The following is a 26157-nucleotide window of genomic DNA, read 5'->3' as shown; positions in this document are numbered from 1 at the left end:
GACAGTGTGCCATACCATGTCTAGGGCAAACAATAAACTTTTTGGAGGAACACACATAATGCCTTATACAGTTGAAGTCAGACGTTTACATACACTCAGGTTGGAGTCCTTAAAATTTATTTTTCAACCACTCCACACATTTCTTGTTTACAAACTATAGTTTTGGCAAGTCGGTTAGGACATCTACCTTGTGCATGACACAAGTCATTTTTCCAAGAATTGTTTACAGACAGATTATTTCACTTATAATTCACTGTATCACAATTCCAGTGGGTCAGAAGTTTACATACACTAAATTGACTGTGCCTTTAAACAGCTTGGAAAATGTCCAGTGTCATGGCTTTAGAAGCTTCTGATTGGCTAATTGACATCATTTGACTCAATTGGAGGTGTACCTGTGGATGTATTTCAAGGCCTACCTTCAAACTCAGTGCCGCTTGCCATCATGGGAAAATCAAAAATAAATCAGCCAAGACTTCAGAAAAAAATTGTAGACCTCCACAAGTCTGATTCATCCTTGGAAGCAATTTCCAAACGCCTGAAGGTACCACGTTCATCTGTACAAACAATAGTACGCAAGTATAAACACCATGGGACCATGCAGCCGTCATACCGATCAGGAAGGAGACGTGTTCTGTCTTCTAGAGATGAACGTACTTTGGTGCGAAAAGTACAAATGAATCCCAGAACAACAGCAAAGGACCTTGTGAAGATGCTGGAGAAAACAGGTACAAAAGTATCTATATCCACAGTAAAATGAGTCCTTTGTCGACATAACCTGAAAGGCCACTCAGCAAGGAAGAAGCCACTGCTCCAAAACCACCATAAAAAGCCAGACTACGGTTTGCAACTGCACAAGGATTGTACTTTTTGGTGAAATATCCTCTGGTCTGACGAAAGAAAAATAGAACTGTTTGGCCATAATGACCATCATAACGATGAACACCAAAGAACACCATCCCAACCGTGGTGGCAGCATCATCTTGTGGGGGTGCTTTGCTGCAGGAGGGAATGGTTCACTTCACAAAATAGATGGCATGAGGTAGGGAAATGATGTGGATATATTGAAGCAACATCTCAAGACATCATTCATGAAGTTAAAGCTTGGTTGCAAATGGGTCTTCCAAATGAGCAATGACCCCAAGCATACTTACAAAGTTGTGGCAAAATGGCTTAAGGACAACAAAGTCAAGGTATTGGAGTGGCCATCACAAAGCCCTGACCTCAATCCGATAGAAAAGTTGTAGGCAGAACTGAAAAAGTGTGTGCGAGCAAGGATGCCCACAAACCTGACTCAGTTACACCAGCTCTGTCAGGAGGAATGGGACAAAATTCACCCAACTTATTGTGGGAAGCTTGTGGAAGGCTACCCAAAACGTTTGACCCAAGTTAAACAATTTAAAGGAAATGCTACCAAATACTAATTGAGTGTATGTAAACTTCTGACCCACTGGGAATGTGATGAAAGACACAAAAGCTTAAATAAATAATTATCTCTACTATTATTCTGACATTTCACATTCTTAAAATAAAGTGGTGATCCTAACTGACCTAAAACGGGGAATTTTTACTAGGATTTAATGTCAGGAAATGTAAAAACTGAGTTTAAATGTATTTATAAGGTGTATGAAACTTCCGACTTCAACTGTAGACAGGTGTGTGCCTTTCCAAATCATGTCCAATCAATTGAATTTACCACAGGTGGACTTCAGTCAAGATGTAAATCAATGGAAACATAATGCATTGGGGCTCAATTTCGAGTCTCATAGCAAAGGGGTAGAATACTTATGTATTTCTGTTTTTTATTTGTAAGAAATTTGCAAACATTTCAACAACAAAAAATGCTTTGGATTTCCCCACAGAAAAGTGAGGTGAGCGAAAATGAATAAATAATAATAATTAGGTGGATAAGGAGTAGCAGTACTTTATGACATTGTCCTAGGCTATATGGACATGAACAATAGGCAAAATATTCCATTTCAGACTGATTTCAGATTATTATTAATACACAAATTAACATTAATGAACATTATTCACATAGGATGTATAATAGAATGCAGTATTCTATCATATTCAAAAATGTTTTTTTTTAAAGTAATGTATGAATGTATTATCAGTTCATTTATTTACTTACTTAATTGTATGACATCATTGAACAGGACTAGCATGTCTCTCCTCCTCCCTCCTTTAAAAGAAGGGAACTGTTGTCATACGCCGTTCCTCTTACCAAACATTTGTAAATAATAATGTACAAAACTGTTAAGTTTGCTGGTTATTTGAACTATACAAATTCAAGAATGATTAACAGTATATAATTGTAATCCAATTAAAATATTGATGTATAATAATGAGTTCATTACCTTAATGCATCTCTATAGCCTAAGAGTTAACAAAATATCCATACAAATATGATTGGGCCTCTCATAGAGGAGGCCTTGTAGAAAGAGGCTCAATCAAGTTAAATGAATGTAGCATTGGATAAAATACATAAATCCAGCCATAGAATTGAACCTTTAATCATCAAAAAGAAATGTTGTTTATAACTTGCACAATTAGAAGCAACAATCTATATAGACCAAGAGTGACTAAATTCGAGCCCAGTAACTTTGCTTACCACATCCTCCTTCGATTGTCTCTTCTGGCTGCCACGAAAAAAACCCACCTGCTGATCTGCACGAAGTGTGTGCGTGCCACTGGCGATGTACTTTGCTGGACATGCTAACTGTTCTCGGTGGCACGTCATCACTTCAAATGCATTCTGTCTTGGTGTTATCGGTTGGCCTACTACTACTGGTAGTACCTGAAAAAGTTGTGAATCACAAATCCCCATACAGACGACACACTTTGATTTCATCATCATTTTTACTTCAATTTGGTTGTCCAAAGTTCTATCAGCTTGCACTGCGTATTTGCTGATGAATGCCCTGATCTGTGGCCAGTCAATTGGTTCAATTACACTGTTGTTTCGTCTATTAATCGCTTCTAATAGATCTGAAAATGACGCAATAACCATGAATTTAGCTGACTGTTTGTTTATAATGAGGGACGTCCCACGTTTTACCTGGACACATAAATGGTAGGAATTTGCGCTGGCTTCAGCCATGACAGCATGAGAGAGAAATGAAACCTCTGCACGTTGCCTGCAGGTGCCAGCGTGTGTGTTTCACTGTCCAATCCGAGGCTCGAACATGATCTGAGCGCGTGCTCTGAGGATGTTTGGTCTCTTGGGCATCAACTTAGGAAAGCCTCAAGCGTGAGCGTACAATGCATTGTAAACAAAGAGCCACATATATTGTCCACAAAATAACACATAGACAGAGTTTTAAAGAAAAAGCCATATCGCAGACTGGCCAATAAAAATTAAATATTAAAATGGGCAAAAGAACACAGAGACTGGACAGAGGAACTCTGCTTGGAAGGCCAGCATCCCGGAGTCACCTCTTCACTGTTGACATTGAGACTAGTGTTTTGCGGGAACTATTTAACGAAGCTGCCAGTTGACTTGTGAGGAGTCTGTTTCTCAAACTCAACACTCTAATGTACTTGTCGTCTTGCTCAGTTGTGCACCGGGGCCTCCCACTCCTCTTTCTATTCTGGTTAGGGCCAGTTTGCATTGTTCTGTGAAGGGAGTATAATACAGCGTTGTACGAGATCTTCAGTTTCTTGGCAATTTCTCACGTTGGAATAGCCTTCATTTCTCAGAAGAAGAATAGACTGCTGAGTTTCAGAAGAAAGTTATTTGTTTCTGGCCATTTTGAGCCTGTAATCAAATCCACAAATGCTGATGCTCCAGATCCTCAACTAGTTTAAAGAAGGCCAGTTTTATCGCTTCTTTAATCAGGACAATAGTTTTCAGCTGTGCTAACATAATTGCAAAAGTGTTTTATAAAATGATAAAATGATAAACTTGGATTAGCTAACACAACGCGCCATTGGAGCATAGTAGTGATGGTTGCTGATAATGGGCCTCTGTACGCCTATGTAGATATTCCATAAAAAATCTGCCGTTTTCAGATACAATAGTCATTTACAACATTAACAATGTCTACACTGTATTTCTGATCAATTTGATGTAATATTAATGGACAAAACATGTTTAAAAAAATCTAAACAAGCACTAAGTGACCCCAAACCTTTGTACTATACAGATAGATACAGGAGTCCTTCCTAACTCAGTTGCCGGAGAGCAAGGAAACTGCTCAGGTATTTCACCAATGGTGACTTTAAAACAGTTACTTGCTGTGATAGGAGAAAACTGAGGATGGGATCAACAACATTGTAGTTACTCCACAATACTAACCTAATTGACAGAGTGAAACTGAAGGAAGCCTGTACAGAATAAACATTTTCTAAAACATGCGTCCTGTTTGCAACAAGGCACTAAAGTTCAGTCTAAACCACTAGGCCAAATCTACACTGGAGTTGCCTACCAAGAAGACAGTGAATGTTCCTGACTTAAATCTACTTGAAGATCTATGGCAAGACCTGAAAATGGTTGTCTAGCAATGATCAACAACCAATTTGACAGATCTTAAAGATTTTTGAAAATAATAATGGACAAATGTTGCACAATCTAAGTGTGGAAAGTTCTTAAATAGACCCAGAAAGGCCAGAGGAGTTTCTACAAAGTTTTGACTCAGGGGTGTGAATACTTATGTCAAATATATTTCTGTATATAATTTTCAATACATTTTAAAGAAATAAAAACATGTTTTCACTTTGTCATTATGGTGTATTTAATCCATTATGAATTCACACAAAACAGAATGTGGAATAAGTCACTGGGTAAAATACTTTCTGAAGGCACTGTACATACATTTCAATATTCTCTTTATTTTTTCCCTTTCTCTTTCTCGATCTCTTTCACTCTCTCTCTCTCATTCACACTCACTTTGAAAAGTAGCAAAGGTATTATTTCAAACCAAAATCATAATTCAATCATTAATATTCATATACTGTACCTTCCCATCAATTGTCTTTACTATGCCATGGTTTTTATATCAGACAATCCCCATTCACAAAGAAATGCTGGAGTGCTGAAATGATTATAACTGCTCTGAAACAACAGAGGATTCAGAGGTTATACCCAGAGAAGTGAAATGTGACAATGAATATGCCTACAATAGTACTTTGAAAGTACATCCTCTCCAATGAATATGAATGTCTATGACTCTGAGTCAGCATCCCAAATGGTGCCCTATTCCCTAAATAGTGCACTACTTGTTAGCATTACTTTTGATCAATGGTTAAATAATAATGCACTTTAAAGGGAATAGGGTGCCATTTGGGACACAGTTTTGAGTCTCTTGTGATATCAGCAGTCTCAGCCCGTGCCTTGTGAATCTGGGCCACTGGACATAGCTGCAAGGCCGGATCCAAATGTGCTCAATTGAAAAATTTAATTTGTGCTCATCCTCTGCTGGCTAATCTGAGCTGTCTGTGTGAGGGATAAATTATATTACTGGAGACAGAGATAATGCTTCATGCTTCTTCCAGGGCCTTGATCTAGAAGGTTGATTTTAGTTTTATTTATCACTTTTTAATATGCTAGTTATTATTGTATATTATTGTATATATTATTATTGAAGATAGAAGGAACTCTGGTCAAACTACATATTTGACCATTTGATATGTATATTTTCTGGCAACATTGATGAGATATGTTGTGGATTATGAGTTCTGTGTTATGTGAAATACTAAGACTAACTGACCTTTTCCTTTGGTTCCAAGGCTGATTATTAAACAGTGTGAAGCTGCATTTCCAGTCTCCAATTACCATTTTGAAGTCATCAGCTAAGGTCAGGTCTGGGTTCAGTTCTTACTGATTTCTAATGCATCAAAGTGACTACTTACACTCTCATTATGAGTTCTGCTCACCTCCACTTCATTCCACTCCTCATCTCTCTCTCTCTCTCTCTCTCTCTCTCTCTCTCTCTCTCTCTCTCTCTCTCTCTCTCTCTCTCTCTCTCTCTCTCTCTCTCTCTCTCTCTCTCTCTCTCTCTCTCTCTCTCTCTCTCTCTCTATTCAATTAAATTCAAGGGGCTTTATTGGCATGGGAAACATATGTTAACATTGCCAAAGCAAGTAGGTAATATACAAAAGTGTAATAAACAATCAAAATCATAATCATATTATGTATATGTACAGTAATGATGTGCAACTGGTTAAAGTACAAAAGGGAAAATAAATAAACATAAATATGGGTTGTATTTACAATGGTGTTTGTTCTTCACTGGTTTCCCATTTCTTGTGGCAACAGGTCACAAATCTTGCTGCTGTGATGGCACACTGTGTTATGTCACCCAGTAGATATGGGAGTTTATCAAAATCCGGTTTGTTTTCAAATTCTTTGTGGATCTGTGTAATCTGAGGGAAATATGTGTCTCTAATATGGTTATACATTTGGCAGGAGGTTAGGAAGTGCAGCTCAGTTTCCACCTAATTTTGTGGGCAGTGTGCACATAGCCTGTCTTCTCTTGAGAGTGCCTACGGCAGCCTTTCTCAATAGCAAGGCTATGCTCACTGTGTCTGTACATAGTCAAAGCTTTCCTGAGGTTTGGGTCAGTTACAGTGGTCAGGTATTCTGCCACTGTGTACTCTGCTTAGGGCCAAATAACATTCTAGTTTGCTCTGTTTTTTTTGTTAATACTTTCCAATGTGTCAAGTAATTATCTTTTTGTTTTCTCATGATGTGGTTGGGTCTAATTGTGTTGCTGTGGGGTCTGATTGTGTTTGTAGGACCATCTTGCTTAGTGGACACTTCTCCAGGTTCATCTTTCTGTAGGTGATGGCTTTGTTATGGAAGCTTGGGGAATTTAACGTCTCTTTTCTGGATTTTGATCATTAGCGGGTAATGAGTTCTATAACTGATTCAAGTATTTTTAGCCAGATCCTAATTGGTATGACAAATTTTATGTTCCTTTTGATGGCTTAGAAGGCCCTTTTTGCCTTGTCTCTCAGATCGTTCACAGTTTTGTGGAAGTTACCTGTGGCACTGATGTTTAGGCCAAGGTATGTATAGTTTTTTGTATGCTCTAGGGCAATGGTGTCTAGATGGAACTTGTATTTGTGGTCTGGCAACTGGAACTTTTTTGGACAGAAGCACCAGATCATCAGCAAACAGTAGACATTTGACTTCAGATTCTAGTAGGGTGAGACCATGGGCTGCAGACTGTTCTAGTGCCCTTCGCAATTCCTTGATATATAAATGTTGAAGAGGGTGGGGCTTAAGCTGCATCCCTGCCTCACCCCATGGCCCCGTGGGAAGAAATGTGTGTGTTTTTTGCCAATTTTAACTGCACATTTGTTGTTTGTGTACATGGGTTTTATAATTTTGTATGTTTTTCTCCCAACACCACTTTCCATCAATTTGTACAGCAGACCCTCATGCCAAATTGAGTCGAAGGCTTTTTTGAAATCAACAAATTATGGGAAGACTTTGCCTTTGTTTTGGTTTGTTTGTTTGTCAATCAGGGTGTGCAGGGTGAATACGTGGTCTGTCGTATGCTAAAATGCCAATTTAACATTTGCTCAGTACATTGTTTTCACTGAGGTAATGTATGAGTCTGCTGTTAATGATAATGCAGAGGATTTTCCCACGGTTGCTGTTGACGCATATCCCACGGTAGTTATTGGGGTCAAATTTGTCTCCACTTTTGTGGATTGGGGTGTTCAGTCCTTGGTTCCAAATATTGGGGAAGATGCCAGAGCTAAGGGCGAAGTTAAAGAGTTTAAGTATAGCCAATTGGAATTTGTTTTCTGTATTTGATCATTTAATTGAGAATACGATCAACATATTTCGTCGAGTAGGTCATTCAAGGTATGTCACACCCTGACCATAGTTTGCTTTGTATGTTTCTATGTTTTGGTTGGTCAGGGTGTGATCTGAGTGGGCATTCTATGTTGGATGTCTTGTTTGTCTATTTCTATGTCTGGCCTGATATGGTTCTCAATCAGAGGCAGGTGTTAGTCATTGTCTCTGATTGGGAACCATATTTAGGTAGCCTGGGTTTCACTGTGTGTTTGTGGGTGATTGTTCCTGTCTCTGTGTTTTGCACCAGATAGGACTGTTTTAGGTTTTCACACGTTTGTTGTTTTGTTAGTTTATTTGTGTACAGTTTCTTTATTAAAGTACATTGAATAACAACCACACTGCATTTTTGTCCGCCTCTACTTCACCTAAAGAAAACCGTTACAGAATCACCCACCACAACAGGACCAAGCGGCGTGGTAACGGGCAGCAGCAGGAGCAGCGTAATAAGGATTTCTGAACTTGAGAAGAAATCCTCGACGGGAGAGGACCCTGGGCAAAGCCAGGGGAGTGTCGCCGCCCCAAGGTGCAGCAGGAGAAATGGCAGCAGGAGCAGCGAGAGGAATGGACATGGGAGGACGAATTGGACGCAGAAGAACCCTGGGCTCAGCCTGGAGAATATCGCCGCCCCCAAAGAAGAACTGGAGGCGGGGAAAGCGGAGAGGCACTGGTATGAGGAGGCAGCACTGCGGCGGGGATGGAAGCACGAGAGTCAGCCCCAAAAATGTCTTGGGGAGTGGCTCACAGGAAGTGTGGTGAAGCCAGGTAGGAGACCTGCGCCAACTTCCTGTGCTTACCGGGGGGCTGGAGAGACCGGGCAGGCACCGTGTTATGCTGTGAAGCGCACGGTATCCCCAGTGTGGGTGCATAGCCCGGTGCGGTAAATTCCAGCTCCGCATATCGGCCGGGCTAGAGTGGGCATCGAGCCAAGTGCCATGAAGCCGGCTCTACGCATCTGGTCTCCAGTGCGTCTCCTTGGGCCGGCTTACATGGCACCAGCCTTGCGCATGGTGTCCCCGGTTCGCCTGCATAGCCCAGTGCGGGCTATTCCACCTCGCCGCACTGGCAGGGCGACCGGGACCATTCAACCGGGTAAGGTTGGGCAGGCTCGGTGCTCAAGAGCTCCAGTGTGCCTGCACGGTCCGGTCTATCCGTCACCACCTCCACGCACCAGCCCTCCGGTGGCAGCCCCCCGCACCAGGCTGTCTCTCTGGCTCATCCTGCCAGAGCCTTCCTCCACTCCAGCGCAGCCGGAGTCTCCCACTTGTTCAAGGCTACCAGAGCTCCCGCCCCTCAGTCCAGAGGCACCAGAGCTATTCAGTCCAGCGCTGTCAGAGCCTTCCTCCTCTCCAGCGCAGCCGGAGCCTCCCGCCTATCCGGCGCTGCTGCCGGAGTCTCCCGCCTGTCCGGCGCTGCTGCCGGAGTCTCCCGCCTGTCCGGCGCTGCTGCCGGAGTCTCCCGCCTGTCCGGCGCTGCTGCCGGAGTCTGAGGCGCCAGAGCCCCTCAGCCCAGAGGCGCCAGAGCCCCTCAGCCCAGAGGCGCCAGATCCCCCGCCCCTCTGTCCTGAGCTACCCCTCATTCCAGTGGGGTCATTAAGTAGGGTCGCCGTGGCTAGGAGGCCACGGAAGCGGACAAGGTGGGGGACTACGGTGAAGTGGGGGACTAAGACTACAGTGAAGTGGGGTCCACGTCCAGCACCAGAGCCGCCACCGCGGACAGATGCCCACCCAGACACTACCCAATAGGTTCAGGTCTTGCGGCTGGAGTCCGCACCTTGGGGGGGAACCATATTTAGGTAGCCTGGCTTTCACTGTGTGTTTGAGGGTGATTTTTCCTGTCTCTGTGTTTTGCACCAGATAGGACTGTTTTAGGTTTTCGCACATTTGTTGTTTTGTTTATTCGTGTACAGTTTCTTTATTAAAGTACAATGAATAACAACAACACTGCATTTTGGTCCGCCTCTACTTCACCTAAAGAAAACCGTTACAAGGTAATTTAATAAAACAGTGGGTTCTGGTAGTCTTTAATAGTTGATTCTAAGATTGTATTTGCTGATTGTTCTTTGTTATATAGCCAAAAAGATTGGAGATGCCCGCACCCGGCCGCCCGACTAGCATCTCTACTCTGGACGGTTCTTAAAATATGTTGACAACTATAAATACCTAGATCAAATCAAATAAAATGTATTTATATAGCCCTTCGTACATCAGCTGATATCTCAAAGTGCTGTACAGAAACCCAGCCTAAAACCCCAAACAGCAAGCAATGTAGGTGTAGAGGCACAGTGGCTAGGAAAAACTCCCTAGAAAGGCCAAAACCTAGGAAGAAACCTAGAGAGGAACTAGGCTATGAGGGGTGGCCAGTCCTCTTCTGGCTGTGCTGGGTGGAGGTTATAACAGAATATGGCCATGATGTTCAAATGTTCATAGACCAGCAGGGTCAAATAATAATCACAGTGGTTGTAGAGGGTGCAACAGGTCAGCACCTCAGGAGTAAATGTCAGTTGGCTTTTCATAGCCGATCATTCAGAGTATCTCTACCTCTCATGCTGTCTCTAGAGAGTTGAAAACAGCAGGGTTCCATAGCCACAGGCAGAACAGTTGAAACTGGAGCAGTAGCACGACCAGGTGGACTGGGGACAGCAAGGAGTCATCAGGCCAGGTAGTCCTGGGACATGGTCCTAGGGCTCAGGTTCTCCAAGAGAGAGAAAGAAAGAAAGAAAGAGAGAAAGAAAGAAAGAGAGAGAGAGAGAGAGAGAGAATTAGAGAGAGCATACTTAAATTCACACAGGACACCAGATAGACAGGAGAAATACTCCAGATATAACAGACTGACGCAAGCCCCCCGACACAAACTATTGCAGCATAAATACTGGAGGCTGAGAAAGGAGGGGTCGGGAGACACTGTGGCCCCGTCCAATGATACCACCAGACAGGGTCAAACAGGCAGGATATAACCCCACCCCCTTTGCCAAAGCACAGCCCCCACACCACTGGAATGATATCTTCAACCACCAACTTACCATCCTGAGACAAGGCCGAGTATAGCCCACAAAGATCTCCTCCACGGCACAAACCAAGGGGGAGCACCAACCCAGACAGTGAGATCACGCCAGTGACTCAACTCACTCAAGTGACACACCCCTCTTAGGGATGGCATGGAAGAGCACCAGTAAGCCAGTGACTCAGCCCTTGTAATAGGGTTAGAGGCAGAGAATCCCAGTGGAGAGAGGGAAACCGGCCAGGCAGAGAAAGCAAGGGCGGCTCGTTGCTCCAGTGCCTTGCCGTTCACCTTCACACTCCTGGGCCAGACGACACTCAATCATAGGACCTTCTGAAGAGATGCGTCTTCAATAAATATTTAAAGGTTGAGACTGAGTCTGCATTATTCACATGGATAGGCAGAACGTTCTATAAAAATAGAGCTCAATAGGAGAAAGCCCTGCCTCCAGCTGTTTGCTTAGAAATTCTGGGGTCAGTAAGGTGACCGTAGCGTACGTGTAGGTATGAACGGCAGGACCAAATTAGAAAAATAGGTAGGAGCTAGCCCATGTAATGCTTTGTAGGTTAGCAGTAAAACCTTGAAATCAGCCCTTGCCTTAACAGGAAGCCAGTGTATAGGCTAGCACTGGAGTAATATGATCAAATTTTGGGGTTCTAGTCAAGATTCTAGCAGCCTTGTTTTGCACTACCTGAAGTTTATTTAGTGCTTTATCCATGTAGCCGGAAAGTAGAGCATTGCAGTAGTCCAGTCCTTCTCAAACAGTAGGGCGCGCCCCCCTGTGGGGGCTCGGAGCGATAACAGGGGGGGGCGCGTGTGTGAGCACGGGGAACATGCTATTTTTTGCCGCAGGGAGTAGTTGTTTTTGCACCGAACATGAGCACACAGCACAGAGCAGGAGATATGAAGTGCAGATAACAAACCCTTAAGAGACACCATGGAAAAAATATTTAACAGGGATGAAAAGAAAGGCAGAGAGAGACGGAGATAATGTGACAAACGTAAGTCTCCCGAAAGCTAAGACGAAGCGTATGTAGCGCTTGGCTTCACTGTGACTATGGTGGGAGACGAGGAAAGACCGGTATGTTTACTATGTCTAAAAATGTTGGCAGCGGACAGCATGAAGCCAAATAAATGAAGGCGTCACTTAAAGACATTACACCCCAATCAAGCCGCTTGAGTTTTTTCAGGGAAAACGTGCCAAATATTGCCAACAATCGTCCCACTTTGTGAATGCCATTTCAGTAAACCAGCGAGCACTGTTAGCATCATATAAGGTGGCATACCAAAATGCTCAGTGCAAAAACCCCACTCCATAGCAGAGGAGCTGATACTGCCTGCAGCATTAGATATGGTCTCTGTCATGCTGGATGACACAAGTGCTGCAAAAATAAAAACTATCCCACTGTCCAATGACACTGTCGCCAGACGTATAAATGACATTGCTAACGATCTTAAAGAACAGCTGGTAGATAAACTCAAAGACAAATGTTTTGCCTTACAGTTTGATGAAGCAACTGACAGTTTATCGCTTATGTACGTTTTGACATGACAAACTCCTGTGTGAGGATATACTTTTTTGTAAATATGTCAGAGACAGAGCCACAGCTGAAGAGCTATTCAAAATGCTGGACTGCTTCCTGACTGAGGATGGGCTAAAGTGGGAGAACTGCATTGGTGTTTGCAGTGATGGTGCACAGACCATAGCAGGGATGAGAAAAGGACTTCGGACACACTGTGTTATACACAGAGAAGCACTGGCATCAAGGTACCTTTCCTCTGAATTAAGTGAGGTTATGACTGACATTGTAGGTGTAGTCAATTTTATAAAGACCAGACCACTAAAAACAAGAGTCTTCTCTGCTATCTGTGAGGAGATGGGAGCTGAACATCAAGCTGTGTTGTTTCACAGTGAAGCAAGGTGACTGTCTCGAGGAAAAGCCTTGTCCCAAGTTTTTGAGCTCAGAGAGCAGATAAGAATGTTTTCAGAGCAGGAGCACAAGGGAAAGATAATCACCTCCCTTAGGTCACAGACAAGATCAGCTCTTTCACTCGAAAGCTTGCAATGTGGGGCAGGCGACTTGATGAAGGAAATACTGATTCATTCGAGAACCTGCATGACATTTAACATTTACATTTAAGTCATTTAGCAGACGCTCTTATCCAGAGCGACTTACAAATTGGTGCATTCACCTTATGACATCCAGTGGAACAGTCACTTTACAATAGTGCATCTAAATCTTAAAGGGGGGGGTGAGAAGTATTACTTATCCTATCCTAGGTATTCCTTAAAGAGGTGGGGTTTCAGGTGTCTCCGGAAGGTGGTGATTGACTCCGCTGTCCTGGCGTCGTGAGGGAGTTTGTTCCACCATTGGGGTCCAGAGCAGCGAACAGTTTTGACTGGGCTGAACGGGAACTGTACTTCCTCAGTGGTAGGGAGGCGAGCAGGCCAGAGGTGGATGAACGCAGTGCCCTTGTTTGGGTGTAGGGCCTGATCAGAGCCTGGAGGTACTGAGGTGCCATTCCCCTCACAGCTCCGTAGGCAAGCACCATGGTCTTGTAGCGGATGCGAGCTTCAACTGGAAGCCAGTGGAGAGAGCGGAGGAGCGGGGTGACGTGAGAGAACTTGGGAAGGTTGAACACCAGACGGGCTGCGGCGTTCTGGATGAGTTGTAGGGGTTTAATGGCACAGGCAGGGAGCCCAGCCAACAGCGAGTTGCAGTAATCCAGACGGGAGATGACAAGTGCCTGGATTAGGACCTGCGCCGCTTCCTGTGTGAGGCAGGGTCGTACTCTGCGGATGTTGTAGAGCATGAACCTACAGGAACGGGCCACCGCCTTGATGTTAGTTGAGAACGACAGGGTGTTGTCCAGGATCACGCCAAGGTTCTTAGCGCTCTGGGAGGAGGACACAATGGAGATGTCAACCGTGATGTCGAGATCATGGAACGGGCAGTCCTTCCCCAGGAGGAAGAGCAGCTCCGTCTTGCCGAGGTTCAGCTTGAGGTGGTGATCCGTCATCCACACTGATATGTCTGCCAGACATGCAGAGATGCGATTCGCCACCTGGTCATCAGAAGGGGGAAAGGAGAAGATTAATTGTGTGTCGTCTGCATAGCAATGATAGGAGAGACCATGTGAGGTTATGACAGAGCCAAGTGACTTGGTGTATAGCGAGAATAGGAGAGGGCCTAGAACAGAGCCCTGGGGGACACCAGTGGTGAGGGCGCGTGGTGAGGAGACAGATTCTCGCCACGCCACCTGGTAGGAGCGACCTGTCAGGTAGGACGCATGAATGAATTTGTTGACACTACTGACTATGATGCCACCTCAGTGATTCCATATATTAAGGAGCATATTTCATCACTGATGGGATTCTTTAAAAAGTACTTCCCTGAAAACAGTTCCCAATATGACTGGGTGAGAGATCATTTCAATGCACCAGCTCCAACTGGTTTCAGCTCTGCAGAGGAGGACCAGTTCATTGATATGACGTCTGACTCCACATTGAGACTGAGGTTCACATCACATCACAGACACTGAGTGTAGAGAGGCAGTATCCACTCTTAGGGCAGAGGGCCATGGGCATTTTTCTTCCTTTTGCTGCAACATCTTATCTTTGTGAGACTGGCTTCTCTGCTGTTGCTGCACTGAAGACCAAGTACAGGTCCCAGCTAAACATTGTGCAGGAGCGGAGAGTTGCAGTATCATGCTTCAAACCCCGCTTCGAAAAGCTGTGCTCTGCAAAACATGCTCATTGTAGCCATTAATCCTGACTTCCTCATTTTGATTTTTAAAAATCAGCACAAATTGTCTTATTCATTTTTGTTTTATAAGTCAAAGTGTTTCATATATTGTGCTCCTGAGTTAATGTTGCTGATCAATTTTAATTTATTATCATTTATTGATTATATCACATTTTATTTTTCAGTATCAAATGGTCAAAAAATGTTTACAGTTCAAATAAGGATTTAATTTGGTTTTAAATTGCAGGCAAATTGATGCACTTTAAATCTTTTCTGTTACAGACTAAAAAACAATGTTAATAAAGTTATTATTTGTCGTAAGTTGATCTATATTTCTTTCTTTTTATTTTTTTATTTTCTTTAATGTTAATAAGGATACAATGTTATGCAGAGGTGTACTTCTAAAATAATTGAGAAGCACTGTAGTAGTCTAACCTAGAATTGACAAAAGCATGGATGAATATTTCTGCATCATTTTTGGACAGAAAGTTTCAGATTTTTGCAATGTTAAGTAGATGGAAAAAAGCTGTCCTTGAAACAGTCTTGATATGTTTGTCAAAAGACAGACACTAGACACTGTCCCGAGATGGCATAGCAGTTCAGACGTCTTTTGTCCTCGTCTTGTCGTGTCCTGTATATATATATATATATATTTACAACTTTTTTTCACATACATTTTATTTTTATTTTCCATCAACTCATCTTCAAAACACTCTCCTGCAACCCACCTCACCAATTTATATTTATAAATAAGTATTATTTACCTCAAATCTGCAATCCTCCATGAAGCTAGCCAGAAGCTAGCCAGAAACTCCAAGAAGCTAGCCAGAAGCTAATCAGAAGCTAGTTCAGAAGCTAGTTAGCTTCTTTACTGGCAAATCGTTAGTATTCAGCTAACCACGGTTTGTGGTCATCAGCTATCCTTTAGCTCGAAAATCTATCGCCAGTTTTGTACGGCGCAGCGCGGCTCGGAACGGAACATACCGGACCAATTTTTCTCTCCATGTCCTTGGATTTCAACTGCTCTGGACATTCATTCCCGGATCTCACAGCTAGCTAGCTGCTATCCGTGTGTCTATCTGCTCTCGTCGATTCCGGAGCAAACATCAATTACTCCGGAGCTAGCCAGCTCCGTCAATCACTCCTGAGCTCCGTCAATCACTCCTGGGCTGCAGTCACCTATCCGGACCCGTTTTACTGCTTACGCAGAGCCCCACCGGGCCTTCACAACTGGACTGCCGACGTTATCTACCTGAAGGAGATCCGGCTGGCTCCTCCGTCGCGACGTTACCTGAACGCCCATCTGCGGCCTGCAAACCGTTAGCTGTCTTACCGGCTGCTCTCAGAATAGATAATCGGACAATTTATTTATTTTTATTATTATTATGTTTCTTCTTGGGCCTCTATAACTATATCTATTTTTTTGTGTGTGATTTGGACTAATCCCCTCTACCACACGGAACCCCACTAATCTACTGACGGAACGCAAGAGGTGGCTAACAACAGATCTCCATCCTATGCTAGCTTGCTACCGATGTCCTGGCTAGCTGTCTAAATCGCCGTGAACCCCAAACCAACCACTCCACCCACTGGACCCTTTTGATCACTCGACTAAGGATGCCTCTCCTTAATGTCAATATGTCTTGTCCATTGCTGTTCTGGTTAGTGTTTATTGGTTTATTTCACTGTAGAGCCTCTAATCCTGCTCACTATACCTTATCCAATTTATTAGTTCCACCACCCACACATGCAATGACATCTCCTGGTTTCAATGATGTTTCTAGAGACAATATCTCTCTCTTCATCACTCAATACCTAGGTTTACCTCCACTGTATTCACATCCTACCATACCTTTGTCTGTACATTATACCTTGATGCTATTTTATCGCCCCCAGACACCTCCTTTTACTCTCTGTTCCAGACGTTCTAGACGACCAATTCTTATTGCTTTTAGCCATACCCTTATTCTTCTCCTCCTATGTTCCTCTGGCGATGTAGAGGTGAATCCAGGCCCTGCAGTGCCTAGCTCCACTCCTATTCCCCAGGCGCTCTCTTTTGATGACTTCTGTAACCGTAATAGCCTTGGTTTCATGCATGTTAACATTAGAAGCCTCCTCCCTAAGTTTGTTATATTCACTGCTTTAGCACACTCTGCCAACCTGGATGTTCTAGCTGTGTCTGAATCCTGGCTTAGGAAGACCACCAAAAATTCTGAAATTTTAATTCCAAATTACAACATTTTCAGACAAGATAGAACTGTCAAAGGGGGCGGTGTTGCAATCTACTCCAAAGATAGCCTGCAGAGTTCTGTCCTACTATCCAGGTCTGTACCCAAACAATTTGAACTTCTACTTTTAAAAATCCAACTCTCTAAAAACAAGTCTCTCACCGTTGCCGCCTGCTATAGACCACCCTCTGCCCCCAGCTGTGCTCTGGACACCATATGTGAACTGATTGCCCCCCATCTATCTTCAGAGCTCGTGCTGCTAGGCGACCTAAACTGGAACATGCTTAACAGCCCAGCCATCCTACAATCTAAACTTGATGCCCTCAATCTCACACAAATTATCAATGAACCTACCAGGTACCACCCCAAAGCTGTAAACACGGGCACCCTCATAGATATCATCCTAACCAACTTCCCCTCTAAATATACCTCTGCTGTCTTCAACCAAGATCTCAGCGATCACTGCCTCATTGCCTGCATCCGTAATGGGTCAGCGGTCAAACGACCTCCACTCATCACTGTAAAACGTTCCCTGAAACACTACAGCGAGCAGGCCTTTCTAATCGACCTGGCCGGGGTATCCTGGAAGGATATTGATCTCATCCCGTCAGTAGAGGATGCCTGGATATTTTTTTAAATGCCTTCCTAACCATCTTAAATAAACATGCCCCATTCAAGAAATGTAGAACCAGGAACAGATATAGCCCTTGGTTCTCCCCAGACCTGACTGCCCTTAACCAACACAAAAACATCCTATGGCGTTCTGCATTAGCATCAAACAGCCCCCGTGATATGCAGCTGTTCAGGGAAGCTAGAAACCGTTATACACAGGCAGTTAGAAAAGCCAAGGCTAGCTTTTTCAAGCAGAAATTTGCTTCCTGCAACACTAACTCAAAAAAGTTCTGGGACACTGTAAAGTCCATGGAGAATAAGAACACCTCCTCCCAGCTGCCCACTGCACTGAAGATAGGAAACACTGTCACCACTGATAAATCCACCATAATTGAGAATTTCAATAAGCATTTTTCTACGGCTGGCCATGCTTTCCACCTGGCTACTCCTACCCCGGTCAACAGCACTGCACCCCCAACAGCAACTCGCCTAAGCCTTCCCCATTTCTCCTTCTCCCAAATCCATTCAGCTGATGTTCTGAAAGAGCTGAAAAATCTGAACCCCTACAAATCAGCCGGGCTAGACAATCTGGACCCTTTCTTTCTAAAATTATCTGCCGAAATTGTTGCCACCCCTATTACTAGCCTGTTCAACCTCTCTTTCGTGTCATCTGAGATTCCCAAAGATTGGAAAGCAGCTGCGGTCATCCCCCTCTTCAAAGGGGGGGACACTCTTGACCCAAACTGCTACAGACCTATATCTATCCTACCATGCCTTTCTAAGGTCTTCGAAAGCCAAGTCAACAAACAGATTACCGACCATTTCGAATCTCACCATACCCTCTCTGCTATGCAATCTGGTTTCAGAGCTGGTCATGGGTGCACCTCAGCCACGCTCAAGGTCCTAAACGATATCTTAACCGCCATCAATAAGAAACATTACTGTGCAGCCGTATTCATTGATCTGGCCAAGGCTTTCGACTCTGTCAATCACCACATCCTCATCGGCAGACTCGACAGCCTTGGTTTCTCAAATGATTGCCTCGCCTGGTTCACCAACTACTTCTCCGATAGAGTTCAGTGTGTCAAATCGGAGGGTCTGCTGTCCGTACCTCTGGCAGTCTCTATGGGGGTGCCACAGGGTTCAATTCTTGGACCGACTCTCTTCTCTGTATACATCAATGAGGTCGCTCTTGCTGCTGGTGAGTCCCTGATCCACCTCTACGCAGATGACACCATTCTGTATACTTCCGGCCCTTCTTTGGACACTGTGTTAACAACCCTGCAGGCAAGCTTCAATGCCATACAACTCTCCTTCCGTGGCCTCCAATTGCTCTTAAATACAAGTAAAACTAAATTCATGCTCTTCAACCGATCTCTACCTGCACCTACCCGCCTGTCCAACATCACTACTCTGGACGGCTCTGACTTAGATTACGTGGACAACTACAAATACTTAGGTGTCTGGTTAGACTGTAAACTCTCCTTCCAGACCCATATCAAACATCTCCAATCCAAAGTTAAATCTATAATTGGCTTCCTATTTCGCAACAAAGCATCCTTCACTCATGCTGCCAAACATACCCTTGTAAAACTGACCATCCTACCAATCCTGGACTTTGGCGATGTCATTTACAAAATAGCCTCCAATACCCTACTCAACAAATTGGATGCAGTCTATCACAGTGCAATCCGTTTTGTCACCAAAGCCCCATATACTACCCACCATTGCGACCTGTACGCTCTCGTTGGCTGGCCCTCGCTTCATACTCGTCGCCAAACCCACTGGCTCCATGTCATCTACAAGACCCTGCTAGGTAAAGTCCCCCCTTATCTCAGCTCGCTGGTCACCATAGCATCTCCCACCTGTAGCACACGCTCCAGCAGGTATATCTCTCTAGTCACCCCCAAAACCAATTCTTTCTTTGGCCGCCTCTCCTTCCAATTCTCTGCTGCCAATGACTAGAACGAACTACAAAAATCTCTGAAACTGGAAACACTTATCTCCCTCACTAGCTTTAAGCACCAACTGTCAGAGCATCTTACAGATTACTGCACCTGCACATAGCCCACCTATAATTTAGCCCAAACAACTACCTCTTTCCCAACTGTATTTAATTTATTTATTTATTTTGCTCCTTTGCACCCCATTATTTTTATTTCTACTTTGCACATTCTTCCATTGCAAAACTACCATTCCAGTGTTTTACTTGCTATATTGTATTTACTTTGCCACCATGGCCTTTTTTGCCTTTACCTCCCTTCTCACCTAATTTGCTCACATTGTATATAGACTTGTTTATACTGTATTATTGACTGTATGTTTGTTTTACTCAATGTGTAACTCTGTGTCGTTGTATCTGTCGAACTGCTTTGCTTTATCTTGGCCAGGTTGCAATTGTAAATGAGAACTTGTTCTCAACTTGCCTACCTGGTTAAATAAAGGTGAAAAAATTATAAAAAAAAAAAAAAAAGAGAGATCAGTGTCCAGGGTATCGCTGGGGTCCTTCACTGTTTTATTTGAGACAACTGTAAAGCCATTAAGATTAATTGTCAGATTCAACAGAAGATCTCTTTGTTTCTTGGGACCTAGAACAAGCATCTCTCTTTTGTCCATTATGTCTGAAACACAGGCTTCCAGGGAGGACAATGTTGGGGCTTCACCATGTTTCATCGAAATGTACAGCTGTGTGTCATCCGCATAGCAGTGAAAGTTAACATTATGTTTCTGAATAACATCACCAAGAGGTAAAATATATAGTGAAAACAATAGCGGTCCTAAAATGGGGCATTGAGGAACAATGGAATTTACAGTTGATTTGTCAGAGAACAAACCATCCACAGAGACAAACTGATATCTTTCTGACAGATAAGATATAAACCAGGCCAGAACATGTCCGTGTAGACCAATTTGGGTTTCCAATCTCTCCAAAAGAATGTGGTGATCGAAGGTATCAAAAGCAGCACAAAGGTCTAGGACCTTGAGGACAGATGCAGAGCCTCGGTCTGATGCCATTAAAAGGTCATTTACCACCTTCACAAGTGCAGTCTCAGTGCTATGATGGGGTCTTAAACTAGACTGAAGCGTTTTGTATACATTGTTTGTCTTCAGGAAGGCAGTGAGTTGCTGCTTAACAGCTTTTTCAAAATTCTTTGAGAGGAATGGGAGATTCGATATAGGCCTATAGTTTAAAAAAATATTTTCTGCGTCAAGGTCTGGCTTTTTCAAGACAGGGCCAAGCACAGGGAGCAGCTCTTTCAGTAGTTTAGTTGGAATAGGGTCCAGTATGCAGCTTGAAGTTTTAGAGGCCATGATTATTTTCATCAATGTGTCAAGAGATATAGTACTAAAAACTTGAGTATCTCCCTTGATCCTAGGTCCTGGCAGAGTTGTGCAGACTCAGGACAACTGAGCTTAGGAGGAATACGCAGATTAAAAGAGGAGTCTGTAATTTCCTTTCTAATGATCATGATCTTTTCCTCAAAGAAGTTCATTAATTTGTCACTGCTGAAGTGAAAGCCATCCTCTCTTGGGCAATGCTGCTTTTAAGTTAGCTTTGTAAAAGTATCAATAATTCATTTTGGATTGTTCTTATTTTCCTCAATTAAGGTGGAAAAATAGGATGATCGAGCAGCAGTAAGGACTCTTCGATACTGCACGGTACTGTCTTTCCAAGCTAGTCAGAAGACTTCCAGTTTGGTGTAGCACCATTTCCGTTCCAATTTTCTGGAAGCTTGCTTCAGGGCTCAGGTATTTTCTGTATACCAGGGAGCTAGTTTCTTATGACAACTGCATCTAGGGTATTGGGCTAGGTTAAATTGAGGTCCTCAGTTAGGTGGGTAACAGATTTTTGTACTCTGACGTCCTTGGGTAGGTGAAGGGTCTGGAAGGGCATCTAGGAATCTTTGGGTTGTCCGAGAATTTATAGCACGACTTTTGATGATCCTTGGTTGGGGTCTGAGCAGATTATTTGTTGCGATTGCAAACGTAATAAAACGGTGGTCCGATAGTCCAGGATTATGAGGAAAAACATTAAGATCCACAACATCTATTCCAGGGGACAAAACTCGGTCCAGAGTATGACTGTGGCAGTGAGCAGGTCCGGAGACATGTTGGACAAAACACATGGAGTCGATGATGGCTTCGAAAGCCTTTTGGAGTGGGTCTGTGGACTTTTCGATGTGAATATTAAAGTCACCAAAAATTTGAATTTTATCTGCCATGACTACAAGGTCCGATAGGAATTCAGGGAACTCAGTGAGAAACGCTATATACGGCTCAGGAGGCCCATAAACAGTAGCTATGTCACGCCCTGACCTTAGAGCCTTTTATGTCTCTATTTTGGTTTGGTCAGGGTTTGATTTGTGTGGGCATTCTATGTTCCTTTTTCTATGTTTTGTATTTCTTTTTTTTGGCAGGGTATGGTTCTCAATCAGGGACAGATGTCTATTGTTGTCTCTGATTGGGAACCATACTTAGGTAGCTTTTTCCCATAGGGTTTTTGTGGGTAATTCATTTCTGTTTAGTGTTTGCACCTTACAGGACTGTTTCAGTTATGTTCTTTGTTATTTTTGTTATAGTAGTCAGTTTTAATAAAGAAAGCATGAACACTTACCACGCTGCGCTTTGGTTTCTCATCTTCCGACGACGAATACCATTAGAAGCTATATAAAGTGATTGAGGAGGCTGCATAGATTTCATGACTAGAAGTTCAAAAGATGAAAATATATTTTTTTGTACATTTAAATTTGCTATTGCAAATGTTAGCAACACCTCCGCCTTTGCGGAAGTGGTTTACCATACATCTCCATTTTGGATAGATAATTATTTGTGGTGTTGTTTGTTTGGTGTTTTCCAATTTTACCAGAAGTGGTTAGAGTCTATTGAGTCTAAAACTACATTGGGCTGATTTCAGATGTGCTGTTCCTTCTTTTTCTGTAGTGTATTTCTGTATTGTTTTAGAGATACAGCATAGTGAAGGCATAGACTCATGTTTTCTGGGTCTCTATGTTTTTGGTTGTACAGGTTTCTCAATTTCTTTCTTAGGTTTTTGCATTCTTCATCAAACCATTTGTCATTGTTGTTAATTTTCTGTTTGAATTATTTTTATTTGCTAGGGAAGCCGAGAGGTGAAATACACTGTTAAGATTTTCAACTGCCAAGTTGAACTTCCTGGATAAAATTGAATTAGTTGTTGCCTAATTGTTTTTTGGTAGGTTTCCACACACTACATTCCTTCTATCTATAGCATTTCTTAATATTACTCAGTTTCTTTGGCTTTGATGCCTCATGATTGAGTATTGCTCTATTCAAGTAGACTGTGATTTTGCCGTGATCTGATAGGGGTGTCAGTGGGCTGACTGTGAACGCTTTGAGAGACTCTGGGTTGAGGTCAGTGATAAAGTAGTCTACAGTACTACTGCCAAGAGACGAGCTATAGGTGTACCTACCATCGGATTCCCCTCGAAGCCTACCATTGACTATGTACATACCCAGCGTGCGACAGAACTGCGGGAGTTGCGACCCGTTTTGTTGGTTATGTTGTCACAGTTGTGCATAGGGGGGCATATGGGGGAGGGAATGATGTCATCCCCAGGCAGGTGTTTGTCCCTCTGTGTGCTGTGGGTGTCAGGTACTTGTCCGGTTCTGGCATTTAGGTCGCCACAGACTAGTACATATCCCTGGGCCTGGAAATGATTTGTTTCCCCCTCCAGGATGGGGGAGCTATCTTCATTAAAGTATGGGGATTCTAGTGGGGGGATATAGGTAGCACACGGGAGGACAGTTTTTCCCTGTTCAGGTTCCTGAAGTCCAGGTTCCTGCTCTTTAGGCCAAAGGCAGATGACCTCAGGCTTTAGACATTCCAGGATAAGATAGTGAAGGCTTTGTGTTCCATAAAGTGTCCAATGTTGTTGGTCCTGTGGTTTGGCCTCAGGCCAGTAAGTGTGAGCAGAGCCTGCTGAGCATCTGGTACATTCCATTGGCTTGGGCGTAAGAGTGTGGGTTGGGCCTGTCAGCCCGCTCACGACCTGGGCGTATCTGTGACTTCCATGTTGAGGCCCTCTTTGCGGGAGTGGGGGGCATGGAGTGGGCAGGAGAGGCATAGGTCTGATCTGAGGAGGCTTAATTGGGGCGTGGGCATGGTTGACTTGAGGGGGGGGTGTTGATAGGTTGGGGTGGGGGTGGGTCCTCTATGTGTAAGGCAATACTTGCGTTTACCCGCTGTATGGTAGCAGGGTGGAAGTCTCTTTGTGGTATCAAGGTGGAGATAACCACTTGTGTGTTGGGGAAAGTAGAAGAAGCTTTTTTCAATCACTCCCTTGAGTGCTGTGGCCACCCTTTACTGCTGTGCTCTCAGGTCGTTTGTGCCTGTGTGTATTATTATGTGGTTGGGTGACCCTAGTTGGTCCTCCGACAGAAGGTCTAGGGCGCGCTGGGTGTTTGGACACCAGAGTGTTTGTATATATTTCCCAATTGAGTCCATAAAGAGTACAATCTGTGTCTTGTGTGTGTCCTCAGTGGGTGGGGGGGGGTCAGGGGGCTATCAGGGTGGCTGACAGGGTGGTGAGATCCCCTGGGCTTGGGGGTTCTATTCCTTTATCTGTGCCGCTGTGATTTCGACGCTATGGTCGAGACTTTTGTTGGGAGCTGAGGTGGGCTGTTCTGCTGGCTTCTCTGTGGGGGTGGCCACCTCTCTAGTAGGCTGTTCTGCTGGCTTCTCTGTGGGGGTGGCCACCTCTCTAGTAGGCTGTTCTGCTGGCTTCTCTGTGGGGGTGGCCACCTCTCTAGTAGGCTGTTCTGCTGGCTTCTCTGTGGGGGTGGCCACCTCTCTAGTAGGCTGTTCTGCTGGCTTCTCTGTGGGGGTGGCCACCTCTCTAGTAGGCTGTTCTGCTGGCTTCTCTGTGGGGGTGGCCACCTCTCTAGTAGGCTGTTCTGCTGGCTTCTCTGTGGGGGTGGTAGGCTGTTCTGCTGGCCTCTCTAGTAGGCTGTTCTGCTGGCTTCTCCGTGGGGGTGGCCACCTTTCTAGTAGGATGTTCTGCTGGCTTCTCCGTGGGGGTGGCCACCTCTCTAGTAGGCTGTTCTGCTGGCTTCTCTGTGGGGGTGGCCACATCTCTAGTAGGTTGTTCTCTGTCACACGCCATCTCCCTCACCTTCTCCTCCAGCAGTCGGATCCTCTCCTCTAGTGCTCTGTTCTTCCCCTGCTACTGCTCTTTCTCCTGTTTATGTTGTCTCACTACAGTCCAGAGTGCATATATGTCTCTCTCCACCTCCAGCTCTCCAGGTCGAGTTAAGTTGTTGTGCTGGACTGTTGTCTGGGGCAGTACTGACTGGAGTGTAATCACCTGCTGTTCCAGCTTCACCTGCCTTACCTCCAGCTGGGGGAATTTGTCCTTCATTTCAATGAGGGAGTAGTACTCTGTGCTGGGAGGTTGACTTTCTGCTTGGGGTTGCTCGTCTGTGGGGTTATATAATGAAGAGGTCTGGTCTGACCCGCTCGGCGTGGGGGTGTCTTTCTCAAGGGAGAGCTTCTCTTGCTGAGCTAATTCTTTGATGAGGTGAAAGTCCAGCTGAAACTGTTTGGGGTTGCCCTGTACCATTACTGTTCCAGACTTATAGTGATTTATATTAGCTGACTCAGGGTCCTCCTTGTCTAATATCCTGAGTTTCCACCCATCGCTAACACCCCCCATCTTAACAGAGAAGTAGTTTATTAATATAGCACTGTGCCATGCCAGGGGATTGTCTGTGTGGAAGGATAAGTTGCTTATGTTCCCATTTTTATAACAGTCAGCAAAAGTCTCTCTTGATTTTCCATAAGGAGCTTCCTTTTGTACTCTTTTCATGCCTTATCATGTTTTACATACACAGGCTACTGTAGTTTAATGACCTCTGAACAGCGGGAGGCAGCTTCAAAGCCCTCTGCATTTGGTTGGGGGTAGCCTGTTTGATTTGATCCTGCCATTGTTGGGCTAAAGGACTTTGACACCTCTCACTTGACACGTCAGTGCTAATTGAAGAGGTATCTCTTTGTCCTAGCAGCTTGGTAGCCTTAATTTAGCATTCAGTCCTTATAAAGTAAAATGTATCATTATAATGCATTTTTCTTCTTGGCTTTTGAATATAATATATACAGTAGCTTCAGATTAAACATTACTCACTCAGTTCCAGGTTGGATGGTGTTTTCAGGTTTCTGTTTGTTTGTCAGAGCATTTGCTGTATAGCTTGGGAATAATAATCTTTGGTAGTTGAAAGCCTTCCAGGTAATTCTGTAATTCCGTCCAAAATCAGGTTGTAGGTTTTGAGTTTTGATTTGGAGTGAAGGTTATGTTGTGAAAGGTAGAATCCTGTATATAATCCTGTATAGATCCAGGTTTATCTAACTCTAAATGTTATATTTTCTTAAGAACATGCTGAAAAATGCAGGAGCTCATCTGACCCCTCTATCTCTCTCTCTTCCACTCCATCTCTTTCATCTTCCCTGTCTGTCTCTCTCTCTCTCTTCCACTCCATCTCTTTCATCTTCCCTGTCTGTCTCTCTCTCTCTTCCTATTTCACTCCATCTCTCTCCTCGTCCCTGTCTGTCTCTCTCTCTCTTCCTATTTCACTCCATCTCTCTCCTCGTCCCTGTCTGTCTCTCTCTCTCTTCCTATTTCACTCCATCTCTCTCCTCGTCCCGGTCTGTCTCTCTCTCTCTCTTCCTCTTTCACTCCATCTCTCTCATCGTCCCGGTCTGTCTCTCTCTCTCTCTTCCTCTTTCACT

The sequence above is a fragment of the Oncorhynchus gorbuscha genome, linkage group LG09 (genome assembly GCF_021184085.1).
Source record: "Oncorhynchus gorbuscha isolate QuinsamMale2020 ecotype Even-year linkage group LG09, OgorEven_v1.0, whole genome shotgun sequence".
Classification (NCBI taxonomy): Eukaryota; Metazoa; Chordata; class Actinopteri; order Salmoniformes; family Salmonidae; genus Oncorhynchus; species Oncorhynchus gorbuscha.
Note: the sequence above shows the minus strand (reverse complement) of the source record.